The 7328-nt window shown below is 44.6% G+C and overlaps 1 long non-coding RNA gene across 1 annotated transcript; it reads right to left on the bottom strand.

The window, feature by feature from the left end:
- Positions 1-1797: 1797 nt before the first annotated feature.
- On the bottom strand, positions 1798-6083 carry LOC149919228 (uncharacterized). The gene is made up of 4 exons (XR_016464550.1): positions 5826-6083; positions 2696-2829; positions 2515-2604; positions 1798-1956 (listed from the first exon to the last, which is right to left on the bottom strand). It is a non-coding gene; the product is annotated as an uncharacterized LOC149919228 (long non-coding RNA).
- Positions 6084-7328: the final 1245 nt, after the last annotated feature.

The following is a 7328-nucleotide window of genomic DNA, read 5'->3' as shown; positions in this document are numbered from 1 at the left end:
AGGTAGGCAGGACACAACTAGGCAGGAGGCCTGAGATGCTTCTGTATTATGAATATCTTCAATGAATGCAAATTTCTAGCACATAGCGTGCAGATGAAGAACAGTCTCAGCATGAAGGTGAGGGAAACAGCTTAGTTTAGCTCTGACTCTGCAGCCTCTGCAGCCTTAATTGTTGTTATAACAGCAATGACGAAAGCCCAGTTATGGCTCTGGCAGCAACTTGATGGGGAAGACCAAAGGACAAATACGTCTGCAAGAAGCAGGTATTGATCAATGCCAGTAAATGGTCTGCAATTCTATTTCCACAAGGCAGGTTTTTTCCGATGCTAAGTGCTAACTAGGCAGAGTGGTGGCTGAGGAGGAATAGGTGTAGGTCTAGCAAAGGCTCTGGCCCTGAGGAGAAATTTCTTAAAGTGTGCTGGACCTGGAGAACCATATTTCAAGATAATTGTGCATGGGAATAGCTACTTGAAGGATGACAACCTCCTTTCCTCCCTTCCAGGCAGGTTTGTAAAGAGAAGTCTAATTTACTAAGTGAATCCTTCACCCATCACAGATGTGGCAGTGCTGTTGCTACCACACAGGTGGCAAACAGGTGGCCCATTTTTCTGTCTGTTTGCTCCAAACCATGACCTGCTTTTCCTCCTGCTGCCTCTTTCCTTCCTGTATCTCCCTTTTTCATTTTTCTCCCCCACCTCTGATGAAAGAATTGTTGGGCAGGCTGCTCTTACATGTTTAGTGCTGCCTGAGTGTCATCCTCATTTTTTGAGTCCCTCACAGACATAGAATCATGGAATTTTTTGAGTTGGAAGGTACCCTTAACTAGCCACCCTAGTGCAACTCCCCAGCAATGAACAGGGACACCTACAACTAGAACAATGGGGCTCAGAGCACCATCCAGCCTGACCTCGAGTGTCTTCAGGGATAAGGCATCCATTACCTTTCTGGGCAACCTGTGCCACTGCCTCACCACCCCTATTATAAAAAAATTCTTCCTTATTTCCAGTCTCAGCTCTAATTCACCAGCATGGACCCATCTACACAGTCACTGGCAGCACTCAGGTAGTACCAAGGAAGCATGAGTATTAGCTTGGATCATCAGAATTAGGAAACAAACCATTGGGCAAGAGTGTACTGAGACAATATTTTCCACACAAATTATGTTTCCACCATCAGTTTCAGTGCTGAGGAAGGAATTGCTTTCAAACAGATTGAAGGGCACAGGTCAACAAAAATGATCTGTTTGTAGTTTCTGCTGTCAAAACAGTACACATACACAGATCTCAGACAGCCTTGTAATCTGAGCTTGTCTCCTTTCATTAACCATTAGATAGCATGCAGTCCCCAGTGAGATGGGGTGATGTGGGGAAAATCTGAGGAAGTCAAGTGCAATTTTGGGAGATAGAGGAAGGGAGTCCTTCTATGACTAATTAAGCTGATGACACCATGATGTTAAAATAAAACTGAATTACTGCCTGCTAAACAAGTCACATGAAAGGTAGGCATGGAGGGACAGCAGCAAGATGAATTTCAAAGGTGATCTGGCTGTGTGAACCCTGACCTGGCTGGCACCAGACATGTACACAGCACTACACTCCAACATGAATGTTTATTTTCTGCTCCCTACGTGTCAAAGTCCCATTCCTGCACCACCACTGACGCCATCCAGTACAGCAGCATAACATGGTGTGATGGTAATGCACTGGGTTTCATTAGGGACACAAGAAGGAAGGGGACAACATGCTGTTCACGTGTCATAGATACTGTCTGAAGAAGTACAGATGCCAACTTGTCCATCATATTGGACACTGAGATGTCTGCAGACCCAGAGAAGACACTCCAGCACACAGTCTTGTTGGTGGCAATGTTCACCAGCAGCAGCCTTTCAAGCATCATCAGTGGTACTGCTACCAATATGGTTAGAGGTAGGCATCAGTAATTGACTAGAGTTCAGTACTGTACAAAATAGAGGGGAAGAGTCATAAAATCAAAGAATCATTAAGGTTGGAAAGAGCACTAAGATTACATCTAGTCCAACCATCACCCCATGTCTGTGACTGCTAAGTCATCAGAACAGATGTGTTCATACACTTATGCTGTTATGTGGAAAGCATTGAACTGTGCTCTTCTTCCATCACAGCATCATGCACACAGCAACACGGCTCTGGGACAGCAGCAAGTTGTGGCAATGCTACAACCTTCTCAGCAGCTCTGCTCCATAGCAAATAACTAAATACGTACTCTTAGCTGGAATCTACTTGTGGTAGATTTATTGGGTCCCTTTTTACTAAATTTCAAATAAAAATTGTATCTTTTTGCAAAATACATTTCTGTTTTTGCACACATCAAGTGTCATTAGTTCTGATGAGATTGGAGCATTCTCAGAGAAGTGATGTACAGTGAGGGTGCTATGGGCAGTCTGCCACAAGAATGTCCCTTAATGTCCTGCTGGGTGATTTCCCAGCCCAGAAATTGCTAAAACAATAACATTATCGTCTCCGATGTTCTACTCACCTTGTCTATGCACACTGTAGGCTGTGTAATGCTGTGTATCTCCTCATGGCAAACACAAGAGGAATGTTGCATTAGCTCTCCTAACAAATACTGTCATGTAAGAAAATATGAATAATCTTGTGATGTGAGAAACTTGAGATAAGTAGCTCAGGCAGGGGGGAACAGCAAATCAGCCTACAACCTCTGTCTCCTCCCTGGGATGATCTCCACTCCTTCAGTCAGTGCTGATTGCTTGATCTGTGCCATTAATTTCCCCTTCATTAGGACTTTTCTATCCTGATTGTAACTTCAAATTGGAAACAAGATTTGGTACAGCTATGAAAAAAAAAAAAATGAAGATGACATCTCTGCTGGAATAAATGCACTCTGCTGAACTGAATGGATAAATGCACTCTGCTGGGCTGCCCAGGGTGGTGGTGGAATCACCAACCCTGAAAGTGTTCAAGGACCATTTGGATTTTGTGTTGAGAGACATGGTTTAGTAAGAACTATTGGTGATAGGTGAATGGTTAGCCTGGATGATCTTGGAGGTCTTTTCCAACCTTGGTGATTCTGTGATTCTGTGATTCTGTGAAGCAGAATATACCTCTGTATACCAACCACGTTGCTGACTCCTAAAGTCAATATTTATACATTTCTGCACCAGGAATGTTAACAGCAGGTTTCAATGTGGTGAAAAACAAATATTAATGTGTTTGCTTAAAAGTCAGATTAGGCTGCGTCCAGGTAAATATTCCTCCTTGTAAGTAGAGGAGAGGTTGATTGCCCTTCCCCCTTCTCAAAGGCAGCCAAACCAAATTAAAAATTAAAAAAAAATAAAATAAAATCAATTATACATTTAGTTTTTAATTAAGGAGGTACCAAACCCAGTGGGAACAGAAGCCCTGGGGAGCTATCAATCATTCTCTTTGCCAAGAGGGATAGTTTCACAGCAAGGAGAGCAGCTCATAAGGACACCACCCAGTAGTGCTCTTTCTGAGCAAGGAGAAAATGCTCCCGGGGGATGAAAAAAGAGATCAGATTTCTTCCCGAGAAGAGGCAAAGGTGCTTAACAAAGTGCAGCTGAGCACCAGCATTTCATCCTTTATTCATCCTCTGCAAGGGCAATCACTTCAAGGCAATCACTGCCAACAGTGGCCCATCTTCCTTCCCAGAGGTTCCTCCAAGGAGGTGAATGAGTGCCATGACAGGAGGGATGACAGAGGTTGGCAGAACACTACATAGTGTCCCTTGGTCCCCCCCATCTCCATCCCTTATCACAGCAGCTGGTGTTGGATGGGCCAGCAGGACACACACAGTACATACCACACTTTGAACCCATCCCATCAGGTTTCATGCCACCTGAGAGGGATGAAGGGCTGAGTTAGCACCTGAATAGGCACTTCCATGCCGTGGTATTAGGTAGGCTGCAAGGTATCTCAGCAGCCCTCAGCCAGTCAAGCAGGTAGCAAGCACATCTTATCTGCAAAATTAAACAATTCTCTTTCTTATATTCTGCTTATTTTCCCTTCCGCTTCAGAGGATAACTGCCAAAACTGGGGGTGGATTTGCAGGCTGGGTTTAGTTACACTGAGGGACTAAAGGCAGCTCTGCTCCTCTCCCTGTGTCTCCTGCTCCCAAGGGAAGGCTGCACAGCCCTGACGGTCCCACTGGCTTCTTTCTGTATTCCCAAGACGAAAAACGAGGAAAAATGCAAGATGTGCCTTTGTAATTCTCAAGGACAGCAAGTGAAGAATGTTTCATTTTCTCCACCTCTCTGAGCAATGCTTGTGGTGTCTTGTTTTGGCTTATAAATGCACTAAGGTGGATTGAGTTTGGCTTCACACAGCACCAAACACACTGGGGACTTAGTCCAAGGCAGAAGCAATTAGGGCACAACCCAAATAAGCAGCATCTTTAATCACATACTTCCCCTGCCTGCTCCATCTCTGCCTGTAGGGAGCTGCACTTAAGCCAGGACTGGGCTGAAATGAGCAAAGTGTTATTTCTTTCACCGTCACATAAACAAAGATTCTAACTTCTCCTGTGGAAGCTATTTCAGTACATGCTCACTCGTTCCCCATCTCCCAGATCACATATTATTTTACAAGTTCACATTAAAAAGGTTAATGGAGGAAGCAGGCACTGGCAGTCATTTTCACTTTCCCAGGCTGAGTCACTGCACTGGCATAATTCAGCTCGTGCAAAGCTCCACATAACAATAATACCTACACCCAAAACCTTTCCTTTTTTTCTCTTTCAGCAAATCTTTTTTCTTGACCCCTCTCTGTGGATGAACTTTGTCTTGAATAAACAGCAACATCTGGAATTCAGCAACACGCAGTTTTGCCGAAAAAGACAAACCCATTTATTACTCAAACGAAAAGTTACGATTGCTAAATGTCAGATGGAAAAGAAAAAAATTGAATCCTTTGTGTGTGTCCTTTGCGTCCTTCTGTGTGTGCACAGAGCTGTCCCTCTCTTATCACTCACTTATCTCCTACCCACAGAGGGGCAAGAACCCCTCAGGCCTACCAGCTTAGCACCACAGAATCATTAAGGTTGCAAAAGACCTCTAAGATCACTTAGCCCAAATATCCACCTATCACCAATATTGCCCACAAAACCATGCCCCTCAGTACCCACATTTCTGAAATACCCCCAGGTATTCCTGCCAGTGTAGCCTGTGCCACTGCATCACTGTCTTTCAGAGAAGTTCTTCCCATTATCCACACAACTGGTACAACTTGAGGCCATTCCCAAGCCATTGCAGTACAAATCACCCCCAACCATGTTAATGTTAAATACTTAACCTGAATCTTTTAAGATATTCATTTAGATTTTGCAATTTAAACTGTGAAGTTTGAAAGGATTTATAAAATATATGAGAGAGAGAGAGACAAAGGAACATGCACCTAGCAAGTTCAGAGGCATTGAGAGCATTGAGAGCATTTCTGCTGTAAGGAATACTCTGAGCTGGAAGTGACCCAAAAGAACAAACATTGAGTCCATATGTATCTAAGAACAGATTTGCAGAGGATAAGCTGCCAGGTCAATGCTCCTGTCTGTTATCTGCTTTTCTTCACCTTTAATAGTGCAAGTTGCAGATGTCTCCCCTATGGAAAGCAGCACAAGCGCCTCTGAGTCCACCAGAAGGCAGGATGCACCCAGGGTTGTTTTCCAAAATAGAAAGATAATTGCTATTTGAGCCTCCATTCCAGTAGTTAAGAGGTGACAGAAAAGCCTCTCTGTTCCCTCTGACAGATGAAGGATGAACACACAAGCACTGGGAATGCTGTATGCATCCCTATTCCCCCAGCAGCACAACCCACCTTCTGCAGAATGTCTGGGGGGAGCTGGCAAGAAAACTGCTTCAAAGTGGCCCCTCAGACCATCCCATGGGATAACTGAGCTGGGTGCTGAAGTGACAAGCTTACGTAGTCCTGGGTTGTATCAGAAGAAAGCACTGCCTTAGACCATAGGCAACAAAAACGATGCTGAATAGCATGTAGCCTCACTGGGAGCAGGAGCTGCTTAACGGTGTGTGTAACACATCGGTTAACCACAACAATCCTATCTCCATGGAGCACGCAATATTGTGTTTGTTACCACAGCTACCCAAGGGTGTGTCCATAGCAGATAAGATTTCCTGCTACCAACAGCTCTGAGGGCTCAGCAGAGGGAGCAAGGGATGGTCATCGTGCCGGCAGCATCCTCACCTGCCACCTGCCCCTGGGAAAAAGTGCTTGGGAAAATCATCATCTCGTTTTCCTTTATTGGCAGCATGCTTTTGATAACGAATTTCCATGTGTGTCCTTCTCCTGTGGCCAGGTTCTGTCATGACAGGTTTGGTCCCATGCCACCGCATCCCTGCACCGGGTTGCAGGGAGGCTCTGAATGCTGATGTTTTCACAGCTTTTCAGCACGGCTATTCCTGCTGCAGACTGGGAATGCTCCGTGTTTCTTGGCAGCTTTTCAGGCGTGGAGGGATGTGCATACAACACCAGGGAAATGCACGCTGTTGTAAAAGCCCCGCATATGGAGACAAGGTTTTACAACAATAGGAATGGAAATAAGGTGGCCAGTTGTTGCCTGCTCCCCTTCTCTAGTTTCAGAATTCCTTGCTAAGAAAAAAAAAAAAAAAGATATATTTTAGATTTCACTTTAAACCAAAATAGAGCCAGGATATAAAAGGGAGTGTGGGTTACAGCTGGTGTCCTTCAGAACAACATCTACAGAATTCCAGAAGTGATGAGGCAGACCTTCAGTTCCCAATTATGAACCTATGGGCCATATAAACACATGGTGCCATTGGGACAGAGGTGCTGGGAGTTATAAATCCTTGGTGGATGATCTCATGTATGGTGTGTGCCTGTACTCACACAACACATCCGTCCAAGGGCTACCATAAATTGTATGAGTCTAACCATTTCTTGATCCTTTTTTCTTACCCACTGGAATGCAGCATTTACCCGTGTGCACGCAGCATGGCTATTTATAACTATGAACCTGTCAGGATGAGATTTTTTTCCTCAGAAATCTTGGAACAGTTTGACCAAATGATAAACAAATCATCCCTCCTTTCTTTTATTTTGTGCATTTAACTACCGAGGCTGAGAATGTGGAAACAATCCTAATAATGCCATCTCAGATGACCCAGAATTCTGGATTTATCTGTGGCTAGTAGGACAGCAATGCAGTGCCCACTGCATAACCTCTGGGAAGGCAGAAGGGGCCATGCCTGGCAGAAACGAATGCCTGCACTTGGCCACTCTGCATAAATAACACAGCAGACCTGGCAGTGCCCAAAACTGAGCAGAAAGGCACAGCCAAGA

This window comes from Phasianus colchicus, chromosome 2, assembly GCF_987193195.1.
Source record: "Phasianus colchicus chromosome 2, bPhaCol1.hap1.1, whole genome shotgun sequence".
Lineage (NCBI taxonomy): Eukaryota > Metazoa > Chordata > Aves > Galliformes > Phasianidae > Phasianus > Phasianus colchicus.
The sequence above is the reverse complement of the archived record's forward strand: the minus strand, read 5'-3'. Positions and strand labels throughout refer to the sequence as shown.